At 48.0% G+C, this 23,582-nt stretch overlaps 1 protein-coding gene across 1 annotated transcript in view; it reads right to left on the bottom strand.

Annotated features, from left to right (window-relative positions):
* Positions 1-23,582, bottom strand: part of ZBTB7C (zinc finger and BTB domain containing 7C) — a 298,223-nt gene that overhangs the window by 106,865 nt on the left and 167,776 nt on the right. Inside the window, exon 3 of the mRNA XM_081149870.1 lies at positions 21,693-21,754. The gene's annotated coding sequence lies outside the window, so the exon portion shown is untranslated. The remainder of the gene's footprint in view (positions 1-21,692; positions 21,755-23,582) is intronic.

The following is a 23,582-nucleotide window of genomic DNA, read 5'->3' as shown; positions in this document are numbered from 1 at the left end:
TGCGAGTGTGGCTGAATATAGTCACTGCCTGTGGCTACGGCTGTGACTCTGGAGCTGGGTTCCCTCATTGGTAAAACAACAGGGTTGATGGGATGCTTTCCAGGTCCCCTGAGCTGCACCCCTCCACCCTTCTGGAAAGCAATGCTTGCTCTGATCAGTAGGAATGTGGGGGAGAAGCCGCTCCTCCTTGGAAGTGCAGGGCTCAGTTCCATCAACCATTCCGTGAATTTGCCAGGAGCCCTCTTTAGTGAATGAAGGGGGGCTCCACCCTGGGACAGGCTTCTCAAGGCAGAAGACCATCTGTCTCGTGACATGGCTCTTTGAACTGGAAGGGGCCTTGCAAGCACGCATCCAGCCCTCTTACTTATAGATGAGGAACGATAGCCCAGTGAAGTCAAGGGACTTGTCCAAGTTCACATCTCTTCAGGGGCACAGCCAAGGCTTAATCCACTGCAGCATATTGCCTCCAATTAATTTAGTTAATAACAACACCAACAAAAGACCTGAGTTTCTCTCATGAAAGGAAAAGGAAAATGCATTTGCTTCACTATCAGGTAAGAAAGTGCTTCCCTGGAAGTGAGAGAGCCATACAAATAGCCCACACAGCCCCCATAAACACTGCAGGGGTGAGCAGTGGGGCTGGGCTGCAGCAGTGGCTCCTGCCAGACCAGGGGGGATTTGCTGTTGTGATCAGCCTGCAGGCTCCCTGAAGAGAGTCCAAGGACATTGGGCTTGAGGACTAATATGCACTTTTATTCTGCAATAATTTTCATACTGAGTTCAAGAGGCACCAGCTCCAAGTACATAAAACCAAATCAAATTAAATTAATTGATTTTATTGAAACCTGCTGCGGTTGTATTCAAGCCCACAGCCAGGGGCATGACCCTCATGAAATACCAAAGGGGCTTTTGAAATAATTAAATTAATCACACCCTGGGTTATGCACAAGGGTTTGCTCCTGTGCTCACTGCAGTCGCGTTCCCACTCCCAGCCACAGGCAACACAACCATTCTGGGCTAAGCATTGTCCATGCTCTTTTGGAAAACACACACATGTACACACATACACACATGTACATGCATATATTCACCAACTAGAATTTCCTCTCTTGTTCTCTCCGCCTACCCATGCCCCAGGGCAGTGCTCTCCTCCTCTTCTGACCCCTCCAACACTTACACTCACGTGCTTGGACGATGCACTTTCTTGTTGGCTAATCTTTCCTGAGAGACCAGCTTATGTCACTAAGCAAAGAGTAATATGCCCCTTGAATACAGAGAGTGGGCTCTGACCGTCTCTGGATCTCTCAGGAAGCTAGCTCAGCACAGTGCTCTGCACATGAAAGGAGCTCCAGACATTTATTAAGCACTACCATATGCAAGGCACTATTCAAATGACTTTACATGTATTAATTCATTAAGTCCTCATCGTGACCCACTAACTCTACATCAAATTTGGATTGTTGCTGTCCTCACTTTACAGATGAATAAATAGGCACCCAGCTGGTAAAGGGGGCAGAGCTATATCACTTCTCAGTAAATCTGAAACCAAGACAATCCATAAACTCTGTTGTTGATCAAATGATGGCATCAACCTCTGAATATATTCCTACAAACAAGTAAGGTTGCAAAGTTCTGGCGTCCCCAGTGGACGCTCACCAACCCTTCGTTTCACAGAGGAGGACATTTTTAGACCAGCGAGGGGAAGGTTCTCATGCAAGGGCACACAGCAGTTCAGAGGAGAGAGCACCCTGTCTCCTGTTGGCTTTGAGCTCTGAACAGCACTGCCCAGAACAAAAAGTTACAATTATTCCAGTTACTCATGTACTGGGGACTAACACTCCAAGTTAGACTGTTCTTTAGAGAAGATGAAGAGTGCCCAAAGATGAGATGTCGCCCTGTGGAGCTGCCCACTTTCCGTGGCCTTGTACATAGTCAGGGAGCAAACTAGGGCAAAGTTAGAGGACCCGGCCCTTTAGGAATCAAACCCCAAAACTGTAGCCTCATAAGGATGTAAGTCCTTGCTTTAACCTGCAGGGACACCTTAGGAGACAAAACTGCTTCTCAATCCCTGTGGCACAATGAGCTTTCCAAGCCCTGCCCCCCAGTTTTCTCCCCCTTATATACTCTGCTACTGCTCTCAAGATTAACCTCAACACAGAGCGCTGGACCCCAGCCAACATGAATCCCCTCCCTAACTCTGTGTACTTGAGCTGCTTAATAATTATGAATTTGATTATCATGACCATGTAGGCTACTCTTCACAGTTTTTATTACTCGGTGCCAAGTGCACATATGGCCCCATCTCATCCTCACAACACCTCATTTTTCAGGTGAGGAAACTTAGGGGAAGGGAAGTGAGTAGCTTGCTCAAGGACACAAAGCTAACACCTACTGGGGCCTGGATTCAAAACCAGGTCGACAGCATACTTGTCAGGGACACCTGCATAGTACATTTTCCCCATATTTTTTGACTGGTTACCCCTTTATCTGAGAATAATTTTTTAAAATTGTGGCAAAATACATACTGCATAAAAGTTGCTATATTAACCATCTGAGTATGCAATTCGGTGGCATTAATTATAATCACAATGTTGTACAACCATCGTCACTATTTCATAATTTTTTTCATTAATCCAAACACAAACTCTGTAACCATTAAGCAGTACCTCCCAAATCTCTCCTGCCCCCAGCCCCTGGTAACCTCTAATCTACTTTGTATCTCTATGAATTTGCCTATTCTAGCTATTTCAGGTAAGTGGAATCATACATTCGTCCTTTGTCTTAAGTAATAAGCCAGACTTCAACTTTTCAGGCCCTCAGTTTCTCACCTGTCAAAGGACACAGCATCCTTAACCAGCCTCCTTCATAGGGGATGTTAATTATGGCAGAGGGGCCCAGGGATGTCATAGGAGAGGGCCAGTTGCTGGAGGCTACTAAAGGCAGAAGGACCTTGTTCAGCCCTCAGCGTTACCAAGCGGATCAATGACACAGCACATTAGGGGAAATGAAAGCAGAGAGAGGTGGCAAGAAGGGACCCCATCGTCCCTGGGGCATGGGCACTGGGTTGTCACAGGGGGTTAAGGGCAGGCCTTGGATGAACCATATGGAGTAGTACCGCACCCCTGAGGAGAAACAAGGTGGCCCCAAGACTCACCGGTTCTGTCCTGATTCTGGGCCCATAGACTCTTCAGTTCTCTCCCTTTTTCCTCCCTGCTATCTGTCCCTCCCTGTGGTTCTGATATCATTTTAATTAGCTAATTATTGATAACAGGAAAGAAGCAAAGAGAAAGCCAGGCATTATAGACGTGTTCCCTACAAAACACTGGGGGAAGGGGTTTGGACAAAAGGAAGATAGACACATGCCCAGTACAGTTGGAATGACAGAAGGAAGATACTTGCCTGTCAGTCACACCTGGGGGCAGAGGTGATTGGCCAGAATGGCCACTGCAAGCACGCAAAGATTTGGGATATTTAACTCCCTGAACAAAGAAGCTTGATCTGCTGGGCGCTCTTGGTTCCTCTTGGCATGCTTGACTCATGGCTCATGCTTGGCTTCCTGGCATTCTTCCGTGTGGCCCACAGTCGTGTGGACCCCCCCCCCCACAGTGGACTTAGGCTGCAACTCATTTGATGCTGTACTGGACCTGGACCTGTCTCCAACATGGAAAAGAAACTCTGGACACTGGCTTTGATTTTAGCTTTGCTGAAACCCCAGCTACACTGCTTCTATGACTGGACAAAGGGAAATGGGACTTTGAAAACACAGGGACTTAATTCCACGCAAATAAAAATCAGTCGTTCTCCTGTGCAAGTCTCAGAAAATTCTTTTTCTCAGGCTAACTGAAGAACTCCACCCCCAGCAGCACCCAGGGGGGAAGAGGACTCCCCACTTCCTCTGATATCAGTTCCAGCCTGGCCACCTCCTTCCTGCGCTGAGGCATTACGCATGTCCCTTTTTGTGTTTTGTCTTCAATGCCCCAGCTCCTCCAGAAAGCCCTCCCTCCCCTGATGGTCCTTCTCCAGCCCTGCTAGGTCCTTTTCAGTCCACATCTCATTTTGGGGAGGGGGCTCTGTCTGTCAGGTGCATGTACAATGGAAGGGTTTTGCATTCGGGTCCCTGCTGCCATCTGCTAGGTGATCTAGGGCACACTGGAGCCTCAGATGCTTCAGCTGTAAACCGGCAGAGGACACCTACCGCATGGGATGTCGCGAGGATGAGAAAGAATGCGTGTCGGCTGCACTCTGGGGCGTGTGGCAGAAGCTACGCAAAGATACAAGATACTGCATGGCCGATCTTGCTGATGCTCAATTTTATTTAACCATTTGGGGAAAATGCATTCCTTTTATATTAAAAAAACTGAGATGATTATGGAGAAGAACAAAAACTGGCCATGATTTTAACAGACAAAACAGGCAACTTCCAGGGCAGTTTCACTTCTGGGAGCCACATTAACAATCTCCTGAAGCCATGCATTCCCCACTTTGTCTAGAGGGTAATTGTGAAGCAGGCTGCTGAGGACATGGGTAGGTCAAGTGCCTGGCACTCAATAACATAGTTGTGGCTTTCCCTGAGTTGTCTCGGGGAAAAGAGTTGAAAGCAATGGCACTGCCCTGGCCCTTTGCACTTGACAAACCCTCCATTGGTGCTGCCTCTTGATCTCCTTTGGGAGAGGCAGAGCATTGGGGTAGGAAGCAAGGAAGAGGAAAGACTTTTTGTCTCTGCTCTGCCATCCCAGGAGGGGTGTGTATCCTTGGACACATCACTTAACCTCTCTGAACCTGGTTACTCCCCTACAAAGTGAAATGTCCTAACAATGGCTTCCTGGCAGGGCTCTGTGCAGATGACCTCAGAGCACGCTGCTGGAAACAGCCAGGACAGGGAAGCCTCCACATGCTCTCTGCTGCTCCCCACTGTAGCTCGGGAGGCAAGTCAGGCAGGTAAAGCACTTTGTGAACAGCGATTGGAACCCCAAGTGTAAGGTGCTCTCTGACTCCCAGTGACGCCCCATCCTCTCCACCACGCTCCTTCTAATACTCAGCGCTGCCCAAAGAGGAAGCGAGGGGCCGAGGTTCTGGGGTTCTAGCTGTCTATTGAAGTGGGAGGGGCTGCTCAGAGCTCTCACTTTCTATTTCTTCTTTTTGCTTATTGCACTTCACTTGTCATTTCTTTTCTGCAGATCCTTGTCCAGAACACAGTACCCAGTAGGTGCACAATAAACACTTGGTGATGGTTTTGCTGAAGTAGCCCTGGAAGCTGCTGTCCACACTGGAACAAACCCTTTGGGACTTAGTGAAGCCACCGCACTTGCTGGGCACTTGCATACTGAGCAAGGAGGTGGCTCAGTAGCATTGCCCTTACTGCATCGGGGGGGGGGGGGGGTATGCTCTTGATTCTGTGTCCCCACTCCCCGACTCCTAACCCCAGAGTCTCTTCCTCTGTCTTCAGCGGGATCCTCAGCTGAAAGCCCAGGGCTGAGTCCAGCCCTACTCCCTGTCAGCCCCACCTCTCTCTGGTCAGCTGAACCCCACTCCACCCTTCCACCAGAGCTGTCTGTGCCTGCTTTCTGCACAGTAGCCATCCGGAGGTAGCCCTGTGTCCGGTCCCTCCTTGGCCAGAGGCAAAGTCCAAACCCTTCCTCCACCCTCACAAGCCTCCTGCCCACTCCTGAATCTCCACTTTGAAAACTTTCCATGGAAGAGCGATCTCCAGGCCACAGCCGCACACCCACCCTCGCTTCCCCTCCCAGTCGGGCTGCTCCTCCCACAGGCCCCAGCCTACCCATTTCCTCTGCCCTTTTCACCCCTGGCGCCAGAACCAGCTATTCTGAGCCTTTGGTCCAGCTCCTTCCCACTGCCAGTTGCTCCCTTACTAGAGTCTCCATTTTTTGCCTCTTTTCTTTGGAATTGACCACTACTTAGCCCTGCCAAAAAAAAAAATGCACCCTGAAAGCATGTGGCACTGTGATGTGGGGACACCAAAGGCAGCAAGACGGGATGCTTGAGTTACCTATGTGGATGTTAACTACAAGCCACTGCATTGCTAGGCTGTGTGTGCCCACATGCGCCGATAGACTCCGGGTCCTTCCAACACACTTGTCAAAGCAATCCTTCTCCCAAACAATGAATTAGTAAGGATGAGCCCCAACAGGATTAATAGTCCTTTTCTGGCTACCCAAGCTTCTCTCTTCTTTTATAACACAGCAGCCACTGGATTTCAAGGTTTCTTTGAGAAGATGCTAGGGCAATTACCGCAGATCTTATAAAATTACACTGAATGGTATGTTTGAAAAGATAATTTTCTGTATTCGGCTCTGTGGAAAGTTTCCCACAAAAGCAGCAACAGTCAGATAAAGGTTCCCGCCCACCTAATACAGTTCTAGTAGATTTTCAGATTCTTTTTAGAATGTGGGGAAGAGAGAAGGGAGGAGGACCGGGCTACAAATCGGAAAACAAAAATATCCCCAGGCTTTCATTTGGCCTCAGTGACCGGGAAAACATACTTTGAAAATTCAGTGGTCAGTGTTCGCCTCACTGAGTTTATCAGCTAGGCCTCCACCTGACGGAGCAAAGGGCAGAGCCTGGCACAGAACCTGGGGTGCTGTGTGAAGCATCCCGGGTGAAGGCTGGGCTGGTCAACAGCTGTCCTGGGCCTCCTGGTCAGAAGCTCCCTGCAAAGAAGCCCTCAGAAAATGTTTTCTTGCTGCAAGACAGCCTCCTTGGACCTCTGCACTAAAGCTTTCAGATCCTGCAGCTCTGGCAAAATTTGTTTTTGACAAATACATGGTAGATTTTCAGGTTTCCTAAGCATGACACAAACCCTCTGAGCCATAAAAGAAAAATAGTGATGGATTTGATTAAAAGATAAAAACTTTTATATGACAAAGTTACATTAATCCACCTTAAAAGTCAACAGACTGGGAGAAAGTATTTGCATTATATGTAACTGACATAGATTTAAATCTATCATATACAAAGAGCTCCTGTAAATCAATAAGGAAAAACATGAAGTATAAAGGTCCACTAAAATTATTTGAATTGCTCGTTCTCACTAATGATCTTTAAAAAATATAAAATCCAACTGTTAGGTGCTTATGAAGAAGTGAGGGTGGCTGATATTTCAGAGGAAGAGCACTACATTAAAGAGATAGAAGACCTGATATCTACTCATCTTGTCCTGTGAGAGCTCCATCAAATCATTTTCTCTGCCTGGAACAGTGTTCTAGTTAATATTTTAATGGAAGATGCATAAACAATGGTGTTTATTGGTCTTCTGCATCGAGCATAAAAATGGCATCTTCTAGCTTCCCCTTTTCTGAGCAGTTCTAGAATGTTTATCACACACTCTCCACCCTGGAAGATTAGAAATAGCAGTTTTATTGGGTCTACTTTCCAGCTGTGGAATCTGAGAGCCTGGAGGAGAAGTGGTAGAGCTAAGACCCCCTCAGCAGCCCTGGGTAAGTGTTATAGGTAGTCTTGCCCTATCTCTGTGGGGATCTGTCTGTGTCCCAGCCTGGCAGTGCAGTGGCTTGTAGTTAACAGAGTCTGCTGTTGGGAAGGGCTACACAACTCATTAATTACCTGGAGAAGAGTATGAAGCCTTTTTTCTACTCATGGGGGATGAGTAGGGGAGGCAAAGGGTTCAACAATAGAAAGGTGAGGTGTAAGGAAAGAGCACAGACTTGATAGTGAGGCAGCTTTGGGGTCAAACTTCAATTCTGCCAACTCCCCACTGTATGCTGCTGAGCACATTATCCCATCTCTTTGAGTCTAGGTTCCTCTTCTGTAAAATGGGCACATGCTCCTCACCTCCAGGTCTCCTTTCCTTGCCACTCTCTGTACCACTGGACATATTTCAGAGAGAGCCGGACTCTGCTGTTACTTAACTGTTCGTTTCAGCTCCCCAAACCAGACCACATGACTTCATGGGCTGGAATTGTGTCTCAGGCAGGGCAGGGACCCCAGAGGCCTGAGAGTGCTGGACTAACGCCCAGGCCCTGTCATGGTCACTTTTAAATTTCCAGTACCTGACACACTGCCTTGCACATGGAAGGCACAAAATAATAGCTGCAGGATGAAGGAATGAAGTTTGTAGATGAGGAAGCCAAGAGTCGGGAAGGTGACGTGATTTCCTGAGGGCTACACAACTCATTAATTACCTGGAGCAGAGTGTGACGTCTTTTTTCTTTTTTATCATGGACAAAATGGAGAGGGTAAAATATGGCCAATTATATTGGCTCCTGAAGTTTTCTGTTTGCCAGGAAAGTCCCATTTTACACCTGTTTTCCCTTATAATTATAATAATGTCCTGCCTGTGCTTGTGGACCCCTGGCTCTCGGCGCTCCCAGGCCTGGCGCATAAGGCAGGACAAAGCAGATGTCCTGGCTTCTTCCCCAGGCTGGCTGACACCTAGTTTCCCCCTAGGAGGAAACCCGGCCTGTTTTGGCCATCTCACCCCGTCCTGGAGAGCAACGGGCGTGGCACGTCAGGAGCAACTGGGATCAGGAATCTGGCCCTCTGTGCATTCTCCTCTGCCTCTCAGCTCTCACATCCCCCACCCGGACCAGGCCCTCCGCTCTGTGAGGAATTTCCCACAAGTCATCCACCACCAAATTCTGGGAGCTGACCTCAGCAACTGTGTAGTTGGGAACGACCTGGAAAACCCACTGTCCCCATGATTGGAATGATGTCAGCACCTCCATGGCAGGGATGCTGTATCCATCACCCCAGTCTCAGCCTCAACACGACCTGGACAGTGTGGGCTCTCCACATCAGTTTGCAGAACTGCAATTGAGTCTTAGCTTGTTGCCCTCTGGCTGCCCCACAGCAGGCACATCCTAGGCACATAGTGTCTGTGAATGAATGGACATGCGCCTCCTGGGTACCAGGCTCTGTACTGGACACGCTGTTTACTTATCTGATGCAATGACCCTGCAAGGCAGATACAATCGTCCCATTTAATGGATGAGGAAATGGAGGTCAGACAGGTTAAGTGTCCGGCCAGAGTTCAAGCTTGATCCTTCCTGTCTCTAAAGACTGTGGTCTCCCTATTTGCATTTCAGCACCTCAGTCATCACCGATATTCTATGCTCAGCATGTGCGAGGATTCAAAGCTGAGTGAGAAATAGCCCCAGCTCTCAGATAGTTCATATTGAAAGGGGCAGATGGTCTCCTTCACAACCACCCCTTAAATTTCATGATGCAAGTTATTGGACTGGCCGCTTACTCAAGCCCAGCAGAGCAGGCAGTGGGCGAGGAAAGGCTGACAGCCTGGGCCGCTGCTCCAGGGTCATTTAGATATCCCAGTGAGAGCTTTAGACTGCGGGGAGCTGGAGGGGAGGCCCTGCTGGTGTGAGAGGTGAGCGTGGGGAGAGAGCATATGCATGCCTCCCTCCTCAGATGTCGTCTGGGAGAGTCAGACAGCCTCCTGGCCTCAATCAGCGGAGCCCGGGGGCAGAGCAGGGGAGAGGCAGATAAGTGAGATCTGAAGGACAAGCTCCGGCCACATAACTGCAGACTTATTATGTTTCCCACAAACTTGATTGACTTGACACTCAGGGCCACGGGGAATGGACTTCACTGGGCCCACTGCTGAGAACAGCAGGGAAATGACAGATCTGGGGTCCTTTGGCGGCCCATCCCTCAGGGATGTGGCCTGGGGTGGAGACGGCAGCGGGGCTTGCTGCTCTCTCCCCATCCTGTCTCCTGCCTCCTTCTAGGTTTGTGCTCCTTCCCCCAGTCAGCAGGTGAGGGAGGAAACCCTAGGCGAGGCCGTGGGGCAGGCCAGGCGGAGGCACACAGCACTGTGCTTTCTGGGGCTGGCGGAGGGGAGGCGGAGTGCTGGGTGGGAGCCAGTGTCCATATCTCTCTTGAGAGGACTCACAGGAGCACAAACATTAATTTTCTGTGAATCATTAATGTGCTGGGAACTCCTTCCTGGGCTTCAGTTTCCATTTCTGTAGAATGGATACCTCGAAGCTGCCTTCCAGTTCCAACTTTCTTATAGTCTTCCACGATGCCGTCTTCCTCTTTCCACGGGGAGTGAACAGTTAGTTTACTTCAAGTTTTGTTTGTTACAGTTTTCTACTCCTACATCGGGACTTGAACAGTCCTACTGGGTCAAGGGCATTAGACCTGACACCTAGTTAAGAAAATCAGCAAATCCCTTCAAAATACAGGAAACTAATGTTTACTGAGCTTCCATTCCATGCCAGGCCTTATGCCAACTGAAACTGTTTATATTGATTATCATATTTAATTTTGACATCAGCTCTGGGAAGAGGCTGTTCCCCATTTCCCCAAATTGGACAGAATTTCTCAAAGTCCTGCAGTGGTTTCCCACCACCTCCAGGATGAAACCTAGACCCTTCCTACCTCGTCTTCCCAGTGCCCTGATGGACAGAATGTCTCCTCCCACCAGGGTGAGAGCCAGACCCATAGTACCCCCTCCTCATCCCATCCATTTCACTCCCTCCTTTCCTCAAGCCCTGGCTCTATTCCTGCTACTCCCAAACAAGGGCCGGGGCCACAGGAAGGCAAGTGAGGCACCCAGGAAGCAAATTTTAAGAAGGCCTCACTCCCAGTTGCCAGCCTGGCACTTGCACGACCCTGAGAGTGAGGCCTCCTTAAATTTGCCCTGTGTGCCTCATTTGCCCCACCCTAACCCCAGACCTGCCCCAAAGTCCCTTTGCCCAGGCCAAAGGACCTCCTCTGAAGTTCCCACAGTTCTCCTTATGGGTCCAGTCACTGGATTGTGTCACAGGGCATGAATTTAATTCCTTGCACAAGTGTCCATCTCTGCAAGGCAGAGATGACATTTCCTCCGTCTCCATCCTAAAAACATCAGGGCTCAGGTCTTTTACATCTTTGACCTTCAAACTTGTTCCTCCTGCCCTCTGCCCTGGAACTCCAGTCCATCTTTTAGAATCTATATGAAAATGATGGTTTATCTTTTCAGTGAAATATTACCATTAAAAAAGATGTTTCCACTAGGCCGAATTCTTCTATAACCTGTAAGAGAAGGACACTAGTGCAAGGAATTAAATTCTTCTATAACCTGAAAGAAAAGGTTTCAAACTGTTTCTGAAAATCCAGAGGCAAGAAAATAAGACTGATACATCTGACTATATAAAAAAATTTTATGTCAAATAACATAAATAGTGAAAGGTAAATGATAAACTGGAAAAAAATATTTGCCACATATATCATAGATAAAGGATTAATATCACTAGTATATAAACCAACTCTTAAAAATAGAGGGACAAAGAACTAAAAACCCAATCAAAAGTGGGTAATAGAAAAATGGGCCAAAGAATAGACAACTCACACAAGAAATATAAAAATTATCCTAAAACATACGAAAAACATTCAACTTCACTCCTGATAAGAGAGATGCAAATTAAAACAACACTGAGATACCATTTCATACCCATGAGATTGGCAAGAATTTCAAAACTTGACAGCATCTTCAGTCAGCAAGGTTATGAGAACACAGGTAGGAATGCAAACTGGCACTGCCCCCTGAAGAGGTGTCTGACAATACCTAACACAACCGCAAACACATTTCCTCTTCCACCCAGTAACCTCATTCCCAGAAATCTACCCTGAAGATACACTTCCGAGTATATGAAACGCATTGTGTCACAGGGCCGAATTTAATTCCTTGCACAAGTGTCCATCTCTGCAGGGCAGAGACGACAAACATTGCAGCATTATTTATAAGTGTAAACTACAGGAAACTAACCGGTCATCCACAGGAGAGTGGTGGGATAAACTCTGGTACGCACACACACGGAGTACTATGCAGCTATAAAAAAGAGTGAGGAAGCCGCTGTGAACTGGTATGGAGTGTTTTCTAGGAGATATGGAACGCACAAAGCAAAGCACACAAAAAAGCGGGAATAACATGCTATCTTTCATGTAATAAAGATGAAACAAATTTAAAATATATAAAAATGTGCTTATCCTTACAAAAAGCAATAGAAGTGTTAGAATAAAACAGTTAAGTTGGTTACCTACAAGGGGGGTGGGCAGGGAAGAAGAAATACAGTGGAGAGTGACACATCTCTTGTACACCCTTTGGCTAATTTTGACTTGAAAGTATGTTACTATTCTGCCTGTTAAAAAATAAAATTAAATCAATACAAATGAGAAGGAAAAATAAATTCCTAAAACTTAAAGCAACCTAAAAATGTCAACTTAACTGTATTTCAAATAAATACTATAACCAAGCTAAAGGGCAAGAAAAGGGAGGGAGGGAAAGGGAGGGAACTCAAGTTATTTATGAACACAGCAGGGTGGGCTGGGGTGAGGGGAAGAAGGCCTGTTGACTGTAGTGGTGTGGGTGAAGCAATTCTGACACTTTTAAATGTAATGGAGGATGGAGCAAATGAGTGAATGTGTTGAAGGTTTTGGGAGCCTGGGTTTTCACTGTGGAAGAAGAACATAGAAATATGGAACTGGGGAAGACAAGAAGGACCCGTACATTGGAACTGGACTCATGATTTCTAACATATAAATATGTAAGTGTATATGCATGTTTATGTGCATGTGTATATGCATGTATATGTTCTGTGAAAGGTATGTGCATGTATATGTGTAGGTACATGTAAATATCTCCTAGTTTTGTCACCTGAAAGGGCCAAGAAGCAAAGACACCCAGCAGCAATGAGCATACTCAGAGCCAGAGCCTGTCTCTAATACTATTCCCACTAAAAGGAAGCAGGACTCCTCAGAGAAATGATTGATGGTGGGGCTAGTGCGAGGCAGGTACGGAAAGAGCCTGCAACCTCTTGCTATGCCAAAAAGTAAGAAAGTGCTCTAAGACTATCAAAATATCATGGGAGTCAGCCTGCAAGGGCTGCCACGGATCATATCTGGGACAATTGAAGCACCAACAATAATAAACTCTTGGAAAAATAGGAATTCATCAGTCCATATAGATCTTAGACAAATAAATACGTTTTACTGCTTACAATAGTAAATGCATACTGCTTACAATATAAATATATTCTGCGACTGCAGTAGAATGCCAAGGGCCGATTGGTAAACACAGAGTCAGCGCTGGAGCTGGAAAAGCATCGTTTCACAACCATCTTGTTAACAGTTGGATCAGGCCAGAGTCATCAATGGATGCTACATCCAGGGGAAAATATACAAAGAAGAGTCCTTGCATAATTTTAAAGTGTCTCTCTACAGACTACCTACCTACTAGTTACAAGGGAAGAAAGAGAAAATTATTGTGTAGTGGAGAAATTGGACGACACCTTAACTGGGAGAGCAAAATTAACATCACCAGGGAGGACTAAGGCAGTGAGTGCCTCCAGATGGGACTGCATGACAACCCAAGATTGCCTACGCAATCGGCCAGGGACGCATAACCCGATCTAATGACAAGGAGGCTTCAGGCAAACCCAAAAGGAGGAACATTTTATCAAAAATAAGTAGGGGACATTGTACTCTTCAAAAATGTCAAAGTTGTAAAAGCAAAGAAAGGCTGTGAAATGTTCCAGATTAAAGGAGACCAGAGACATAACTAAATGCAACAGCCGACGCTAGATGGGATCTGTTATTGCAGGTTGTATGCCCTATGAAGAATATTATGAGGCTCACGGACAAAATAGAAATACAAATGGTAGACTGGTAAATTAGATCAAAGTGTGTGGTAATGTTACATTTATTGATCAACCATACTATGATTCTGTCAAGGAATATGCCTGTCCCTAGGAAACACATACTGAAGCATTTAGGGGTCACTTACCCTCAAATGGTTCAGACAAAACGTGAGTGTAAATAATGAGAGGAGAGCACAAATAATAAGGGAAACAGGGTAAAAATTTAAGCGGGATGAGTCTAGGATATACGGGTATCCTTTGCATTGTTTTTATTTTTTCAGTTTTTCTACAATTTTAAATGATTTCCAAATAAAACAACTTTAAATGTACATGCCAACATGTGAATGAATGACGCTCCCTTCTCTACAGGGGCAGGCTCTCATCCGCCAGGTGCCAGGTCAGGGGGCAGCTCTGCAATCAAGCCATTGGGAATTCAATGTGGCCTTGAGCAAGTGACGTTCAACTCTGATACCCATGTCAGGGGCTGTGGGACAATTAAAACAGATTATGCTGGCAAGTGCTTAGCTCAGGCCAGGCCATAGAAAGGGGTGGATCAATGTGAGCTGTCACATCACCGGCATTGTTTCTCATCAGCATAAACCCTTGAAGGGGGTGGGTGCAGAGCTGAGAGCTGCCTGCAGTTCCAAGAGCCACGGGGCTATTCCAGCAGGACCCTGAGCCCAGGACAAGCAAACTGTCCCAGGGCTAGCTTCTGGCGGCTGAACTCAGGCCCTGAGCTTTTGGCCTTGACTTACACTTTTCCTTACCTACAAAGTCCTTTCCCTTCAGCCTGCACCCTCCTTCAAGGCCCACACCTAGACTCCCTTGGCACCTTGCTAGAGCTACTCCAGGCCCTGCCTTCAGCTCCTTCTGGTGAGAGATCAGGCGTGGCATCTCAGTATGGATTCACTGTGGTCCCATCTCCTCCCTCCCAGGGAAATCCTCTCTGGCAGTATTGTTCTAGTAAAAAGAACCCTGTTCCCTGGAAAATAAGCTGGGAGAGGCATTTTCTTTGGGTTGGGGACTTTCTTGGAGGCCCTGAAATGAGGCCTTTTATCAGGTTTGCCCAAGTAAGAATACTGAGCCTTCCCCTTCACCCCTGGTCTGTCATTTGGGCAAGAGGCATGTGTCACTGTCTCCATTTGTCCCTCCAGCCTGCTCTCCACCCTGTGCCCTGGAGGCTGACCCCTCTAGACAACAGCGGTGGGCTCCTGGTCCTATGCCCTCCTTCCTGTCAGCTCCGCAGTGGGGCCTCAGGAGAGAGACAGGAAGGAGGGAGAGAGGGGAGCTTGGGTGTCTATGCCTAGGCTTCCTGTCTCCAGGGGTGCCTCAGGTCACAGCCCAGGTAAGGTGGCCCCTTCCACAGCACCCTCACTGTTCCTGCTTTCAGTACCCTCCTCCCCTTGTCCCTTCAGCCCCAGAGGAGTAACCACGCTCAGTGTTGGGGGACACTGCCCTGGGTCCTGTGGTGGCCCTACACCCAGCATGGCCTTTGGATTCAGCTCTGTTCAAATCGCCCACTTTGAGTGTGCCGTGTGTTTCCTGCCAGGGCCCTGCCTCGAGAGGACACCTGTGGAGGGAGGCAGTGCCCTGCCCCAGTGAGGCCCCTGTTACCAGGCTCAGCGAGGGAGGGGACCCACCATGAAGCCATTCACGCTGCAGAACAAAAGCGAGCACCACCACTTCAAGCCTCCTTCTGGGGCTCACTGCTTCCTGCTCCAACTATATTTCATCTTTTCCTATTTTTCATGTTACTGGTATTTTTTTTTTAAGTTACTGTTAACTGAGAAGCATTATAAGAAAGGAATTAAAAGAGAAAAGTTGGTGCAGGAATGCCTTATTTTTTTGGTTTAATCCTTTTGTTATCAACTCTTTAGGAGCTGATTCAACGAGAGGGACATGTGGCTTAACACGTTCTTCAATATTAGTTCCGAGAGACACTCGGGGCTCTTTATTATTCATTCTAGTAAAATCAAAATAGTCTGGCAACTTCTCTGATGCATTGTCCTGCTTGAAAGTGAAGAGCAAGGCCTTTCAGTGACAGAGAAGCCCTGAGTGCTGTGTCTGAACCATGCGCAGGCCCGGGGACAAAGCAGAGGTCCATTGTGTCAGGGCCCAGCAGGAGATGCTGCCTCCTCCTTGGCCCCCCCCTGCATTTGAACACCACCCCTCCCCCCCAGGAGCCCAGGGTGGCCTGGGCTGGGTGGGAAGGCCTCTCCTGGCCCCAGGAGTGTGGTCTCCCATCTGCAGAGCCAAAACTGATTCAGAAGGGGTTCAAGGGGCTGATAGCTCAGGGACCCTGAGGCTTAGCAATCGAGAGTGCTTTGCATGTCTTCTTGGATCCCCTCTGCCTTCACCTCTGGAAGGACACCACAATCTGGCTTTGGGCACTCTCCGGTCATGCAGAGGTGCCACTGTGGTGTTTCTGATTGAGCCCTGAGGAAGACAATGAGGTTCTTAGCTCAGTGGAGGCTCGTTGTCCTTGGGGAGCCTGAGTGGGACCAGAGCACCAGCTAAGCAGATCTGGGTCTGGTGGCCCAGGTTGCAGAGTCAGTGAATGCATGTCCCAAGGGGGGCCTTCCAGCTAGTTGGGGAGCCAGGGACACAAGGCCCAGTGTGGGGACTGCAGAAGGTCAGAAAGGTAGAGATTCCTGGGGGCTGAGTAGACCAAAGAGGGCTTCCTGGAGGAGCTGGAATCTGACAGATGGTTAAGCAGTGGAAAGGAGAGAGGAGAGGGATGGGCAAGGAGGACTGTGAGTGAAAAGCTCAGAGGCCCGGGTGGGAGGGAGGTGGGGATGGAAATGGTCAGAGGTGAAGCTGGAAGGACCTTGACTGCAAACAAAGGTATTTCTTCTTTCTTTTTCCTTTTTGCTTCCTTGTGTAATCCTAAATTCACTAGTAATCTCCCAACACCTATCTTGTTGATAAATGTTGATTTCCCTGCACACCTGTTCATATTTCTGATGGAAATGTCTTATAGAAACACTCCATTCAGCTGGTGATTACCATGGTAATCAGGCAGGCTCCCTGGAAGACCAGGACTCCTCTTGAAAACAAGGTTCTGAAGCTACAGGTTTTCATTTCACTTAGGGGATGCCTGGGGGAAAAGGGGAGGGAAGCGGGCATGGGGTGGGGTGCAAGGGGATGGCTTCCTTTTCTGGTGAAGCCTTCGCAGACAGTAGAGCCCCAAGCGTCCAGGAGGATTCTGCAGAAGGTGAGGGTGGGCCGGGTAGGGGCCAAGTAAATGAGGGCGAGTCCTGCAAACCTTGCTGCTCTCCAGTGTGTGTGCCTCTGGCTGGGGGCAGCTTTGTAGGATGCCATGGGAAGGGGGGTCTGAGCCTCCAGGTGCCCAAGGTCAGGAACCTTGGCTAGAATATTTTTCAACCCTCCACCTCTACCGCAGGAACCACCTCGATGCCACCTGAAACATTACAAAGATGTTCTTATTAATGTTTCTGCCTCTTACAGGATTATGGTTGAAGGTCTGGTCTAAGCTCAGTGTTTGAACTATATTATTTAGTCTTTTTGCAGTCGATTTTGTTTTCAACAGCTCCAACCAGACTGCTTGGCTTCAAATCCTAGCTCCACCATTTACTGGCTGTGTGACCTTGGGCAAGTTACTTAACTTCCCTGTTCCTTCTCACTTATGAAAGGCAGATAATACAAGTTTGTAATGTGTAGCATTGTTGTGAGGATTAAGTGAATTAATACATGTAAAATGGTTGAACATGCCCGTCACAGAGGGAGCACTAAAAAAATTCCCGGAATGAAGCAGAGCCTCCCCTCACAGTGGATAGGGCACAGCGGGATGGAGGTTACAGCCAGTATCCTAGACTTCGCACAAACAGCGCCTCACCTCCTTCTCCTAACATCCCCGTGCTACCCCCTCTGAACAATGAGGAGACTGGGTCCCGAAAGCCCAAAGCTACATGGTAGAAATGGTGGGTCTGGGCTGGAATCCAGACTCCCTGCCTCCCTACCCACCACCCTTTGTTTCCTCCCCCAAGGTGTTGGTTTGCTGGCCTCTGGCTGTCCTGTTCTCCATCCCAAAGTAGGACCTGGTCTGCCTTCTCAAGCCCAGTCGCCCCCTTACTCTGACTGCAGTCCTGGCAGGCTCAGGCCCAGTGGGCACAGGGTTCCAGAACACTCACTTACTGAAAGTATTTGAACATCTACAGATTTTAATCACTCCAGCAATTGCCCATACGTGAGATGCTAATTAAAAGCAATCGCCATACTAATAACGGTCGCATTTATTACTTACATTGCTCTAAACTCTATACTAACTTTCCTTTCTACTATAATATTTGTGATGAATGGAATTGTTTTACAATGCACCAGACATCATGTAATCCAAATCAGGCCACGCGCTGTGGCTCCGCCTTACAAAACCCACCCCACCAGAGGCAGCTGACAGGCCATTACTCTGTGTCCTGCACACTCTGGGCGGCGATAAGGAAACTCCAGCAATTTGATGTTTTATCTGGTTGCGGGTTGAGGAAAGATATTATTTCAATCAAGATAATGATTCTATTTCTTGGGAGGAAATGAGTTTTTTTTTTCATTGCCTTGTTGGGGTGCCACCAACATCTGTCTTGGGGCTTGAACAGGTCATGCCCAAGTTAGAGGATTTTCTTGCAACCTGAGAGTCAACATGAAGGAGAACTGGAAGCAGGGAGCTTGCTTGCAAGAGAAAAACATACATGCCAGGCCTATGTGGTCCCACATGGTCCCAAATTCCACATGGGCATTTACAGACATTAGACAAAACTTGTGAAACCAAAATTTGGAAGAAAGGCATACAGGGTGAGCCCGGTAGTCTGGATTTCAAGGGGGGTAAATGGTTATAAAGGCAATAATGACAACAAGCTACACAGATGGACTCTTAGCTGTGATAGGACCTCAGAAGCCTCCTAAACCTGCCTGTCATGTGGGGTAGATTTCCTGTGCGATTGCTGGCAGGTGACCCAGCATCTCTTGTGACGCCACCTACGACAGAGAATTTGCCAATAAAGAAGCCCATTCCATCACTGCCCGCTCCTGTGATGAGAAAGCACCTCCAAATTACAGTCCAGTCACTTCTAAGGAAACCACAGTGAGATTCACAAAGTCTGACACTGCAGGACATCTGAACACTCTTTGGGAACAGTAGACATTTCGGTAAGGCATTGAGAAATATGCAGATGATATTATATGATAAATGCAGTAGGACTGCAGTGCTTTGGATTAAAAATGAATCTAGTGAAGTTTTAAATTATTTCAAAGTTTGGAAATTTCAAGGGCTGTATACAGCATCTCAAACTCTTTATATGTGATTTGTTGTAATGAGGAAATAATAATTTGCAATTCCTATATCAATTGTTTACATAGGCATTCTAAGGAGTTTGGAAATGTTTGTAAAGTTTTTATGGATTTTGAACATTCTACTGAGAGCTGACTCAGGGTGTTGCTCCCTCTCCAAAGAAAAGGCCCATTTCAGCTCCATCCTCTGGAATAGCCACAACTGTTGACTCTTGAGGCCCTTACACCACTTCAGAATCACCAAACCTTTGAAATCTTAACCACACCTTTGTTGGGGGGTGCATAGACTGTCACTGGAAAGTAACACAAAGCCCCAGGAATATTGAGAAGACTTTTCACGGTATACCTTTTGGCACTTTTGAATTTAGAGCCATGGGACTGTATTACCCACTAAGAATGTAATTACAGTTAAAAGGCACACGTTTGTTTCAGTGAAAACAGACTTTGACACCATTGATTACTATTTTAATACCTATACTCTTTAAAATGCAAACTTACTAGAACGAAAATTACTGCCGGGTCAGTTGAAAACTGCATTTGGCTATCTTCACAACAAGGATGCTCACAGACATGGTGGTCAATGCAACAGATGCCCCACTTGGATCCCCTTTACCTGCTGGGGCACCCACTCCCCTGCTACTTCCACCTGTGGTGTTCTCAGACCCCTTCTCGAGGTCAAGCAATGCCTTGGAGGTTGCATCAGCAGCACCATCCTTGGTGCCGATGACTAATGGGGGGATATGTGAGGCCTGCCCCCTGTCTCTGACACAGACATCACTGCAGGACAGTTCACGCGGATCACGTCAAGGAGAAACTTGCCCTGGCACATCCTCGCTCAGCTACTCCTTCCCTATCATGCTTTCTTCTCTCTGACATGTGTTCCCTAAGACCTCTCCCTAGATACATCCAGTACACCTGACTCCTGGTCTCGGGCTCTGCTTCTAGGGAACCCAACCTAACTCAGTCACCAATGGCTCCAAATGGAGCCCTCCTGTGTCTTTCCAGAGCGTTGCCCTGGTGATAGAGGCACACATGAGCCGCCTTCTGCGAGGGCAGAACCATAATCGCCTTCCTGCCCGGCCAAAGACCACCAGGCTGACACTATATATCCATAAGGCAGCACAGCAAAATGCTGGCCTTCCAGAGCGGAGAGTTCCCCAACCAGACCCTGTGGGTCACACAGGGACTCTCCTTTCCCAGGATGAAGAGCAGGAGGCAGAGGCAGACCCAGGAGGCCTGTCCCATAATCAAGTATCTAGTTACGCACAACAGAAAGTCAGTGTGAACGTCAGTTCACTTTTATTAACTGAGTGAACTTGAACAAAATGTCTGACTACTCAGAGCCTCAGTTTCCTCATCTGCAAAATGGCAACACCTGCCGGAGCCTCTGTGAAGCTTGTGTGAGGCAATACTGCTGAGCGTTCTGTGAACGGGTAATGCTACGTTTAGAACCAGCTAGATTCCTCTGGTTGCTTGGAACAAGTAGTTCATTAACCTTTGTGAAACAAAGACATCCCAGCTGCCCCTCATCCTGGGCATAGTACCACAGAGCTCCCTGTAGGAGAAGCAGTTCCAGGGACAATCAAGTGGACGTTGGGAGCACTGTCCGGTGACTGTCCATCTGGAACTCAGGGTGTGTCTCCATCATTGATCTCATGGGTGTTTAGCGGCCCTAGGCTGCAGCTGTCTGGGGAAGGCGATTGCGCATGTGTGTGTGTGTGTGTGTGTGTGTGTGTGTGTCTAAAATATAGGGAGGATCTCCAAACTGAATTTTCTACAATCTATCCAGCGTATATATTGATATCAGATACAACCTTGAATTGGTGAAAGTGAAAAATCCATGACAGCCATTTTCACACCATGAGTCACAGACAAACTGGCAGAAACTTAATTTTATTTGCATAGATGAGGGACACTTTATTCCATCCTGATTCTTTGCACATGGACCACTTATGAAGCCATTTCAAGCCCTTTACCACCTGGCCCTGCCCAACTTCACCAGCTCCCCATCAAACCCGTGCCTACGACATCCTCCATGCAGGCCACTGGTATTCCCATCCTGGGGCCTCTTCCCTGTTCCCCCTCCTCCATCAACCGAGTTCAAAGTCTCTCTTTCCCCAGGAAGTCTTCCTTAACGACTCTTTGTCACCAGCATTTCTGCCTGTGCCATGAGAGCAAGAGTGGGTCTGTCATACACGTTTTTGATCATCTCATGTGCAGATGTCTTCTCTCCCCACACTGGACTGAGAGCAGCTCTATGATAGAGCCTGGGCCTGCTGCTTCTCTTGTGTTTCTCAGAGGCTCCAGATAGTGCCAGATATTCTCAGATTAAGGAATGGATTGGGTCATAGGACTGCTCTTAGTTTAACACACTGCTAGAGGGCCTATGCGATAATTCACTGTCCTAAATAGGGTCAACCCAGCAGCAAACTTAGAATTGTGCAAAGTGTTTGTGACTTTAGAGTGAAAGTCACAAACACACCTTCTTTATCCCCGGAGGAGTCTTACTCTCCCCATGCCCATCAACAAGGGAAGGTGCTCTTTCACCAGCCAGTGGGAGTGTTCTCCACTTAGGGGCAGAGCCGGAGTTCAAACCACGTGCCTTCCGCTCGAAGCCTAACAGTCCTGGGTCCAGCCCCACCCAGCCAGAGGCACCTTCCCGAAGAAGAACTGAAAGCTGACTCCATCAGGGTCATGTTCCCTTCCCCAAAGAGGGAAACTCACCCACTCCCCAGGAACATTTTCAAATCACAGACCTAAAAAAACAAAATGCATACTCACAAGCAACGACGCCTTTGTCTTAAATTTCAGGCGAGCGGTTTCTCTGCAAACATGCTCATTTCCTGCAAAGAGAAGAAGCGGACGGAGAAGCATATTAGCATCTGCTCTGAGCATCCTTCGGCAGTTTCCTGGCTGACCTCGGGCTTCTGCACTTTCTCTGCATTCTCACTCCCGGCAGCACTCTCCCCTCCCAGGGACACTGTGTGCTAGTTGGGTGGGCGCCCCCCCTGCCCGCTCTCCCACAGGATCCCACCCCTCCCAGGCCATGGGCTCGGTCCACTCCGCCTCCCTCCCCCTCCTCGGCGCCATGCCAGTCTCAGATTGACCACTGCCTCCAATTCCCTGAAGGCGCTGGGCTTCTTCCCACTCTGGAGTGAGGCCTCCTCTCCTGTAGCATGGGGTTGCCTAGCAACCCTGCTGCCAGCTCGGAAGGCCCTCCTAAATTGGACCTCACAGCACAGGGCATCTCCTTGTACAGCTGCCTGAATCTTAACAATCTGGTTCTGAATAATAACACAATGGTAATTGCATGCATGGGCCCCAAACTACATTTAAATACTGTTCAAGAGCTGACACAAACCAACAAAGGCCGGAGAACGCATTGCGGAGGTTGACTGCGAGGCCGGGCAGGACGTTCAGTGCGGGAGGCAGTTGACACCAAAGACTTGAGTTAATGACAATGCCAACCTGAACCGTGAATCCTCCTGCCTTTCTGCCTGAGTGTGTCACCACTTTAATGTGTTTTAAGTGAGTTTGGGATCTGTAGAGGCAATTAATGCCCAGAGGTAGAGATGCTTCAAGAAAGGATGTCCATTAGTTCTCCTTTTGGGAGGAGTAGGCCAGGGGCAGGATGCAGGACAAGGAGAGGAGCAGCGCATGAGAGATTTCCCTTGGCTTTCACAACCATGGCTAAATACATTTTAGAAGGTGGGAGAGACAGCTTGCCAAGTGAGAGAACAAAACACTTGCTACCTTAGCAAGGGACAAATTCAACATGACTGATGCGTTTCAGGATAAGAAGTGAAGGCAAAGAGGCCTTGACACTGACTAACGCGCAGACTGAAGCAGCTTGGCGTGGTCTGGGGAAAGGCCACGCGTGCCAGAGTCCAGCCTTTAATCTGCGTCCCTGGCAGAGGGTAATGAAGGGCTCTGCTCAAGGCAGAAGAGCCTTTGCACGTGGGAAATGGCCAGCTGGCAACCTGCTTCTCGTGGAGTTGATGGCAGCTAGGGCCAGCCCATTGGCCCTGACCATTTGAAAGCCTAAAGCACTTTATTTTTAAAAGCTCGAAATGCTCCTGCAATGGACTTAAACAGTATTTGCACACCCATGTCCATAGCAGCATTATTCAAAGCAAGCAAGAGATGGATGTAACCCAAGTGCCCATCGACAGATGAATGGGTCAACAAAATGTGGTAGGTACCTACAGTAGAACGTTGTTCAGCCTTAGAAAGGAAGGAAATTCTGACCTATGCTACAACACAGGTGAATCTTGAGGGCATTATGCCAAGTGAAATAAGCCAGGCACAAAAAGACAAATACTGTATGATTCCACTTATACGAGTTCCCTAAGCAGTCAAAGTCATAGCGACAGAAAGTAAAACAGAGGGTACCAGGGGCTGGGAGTGGGGAACGGGGAGTTAGGGCCTCGTGGGTACAGAGTTTCAGTCTGGGAGGATGAAAAAGTTATAGAGATGGATGGCGGCAATGATTGTGCAACAATGTGAATATACTTAATGCCACTAAACCGTACACTTAAAAATAACTAACATGGCTTGGCCAGTGTGCTCAGTGGTCGCGCATTGCCGCATGAACCAGGAGGTCACAGTTTGATCCCTGGTCAGGGCACATGCCTGGGTTTGGGGCTCGATCCCCAGTAGGGGGCATGCAGG

Source organism: Miniopterus schreibersii (assembly GCF_964146895.1).
Source record: "Miniopterus schreibersii genome assembly, chromosome: 10".
Classification (NCBI taxonomy): Eukaryota; Metazoa; Chordata; class Mammalia; order Chiroptera; family Miniopteridae; genus Miniopterus; species Miniopterus schreibersii.
This window is presented reverse-complemented; position numbering and strand designations above follow the sequence as displayed.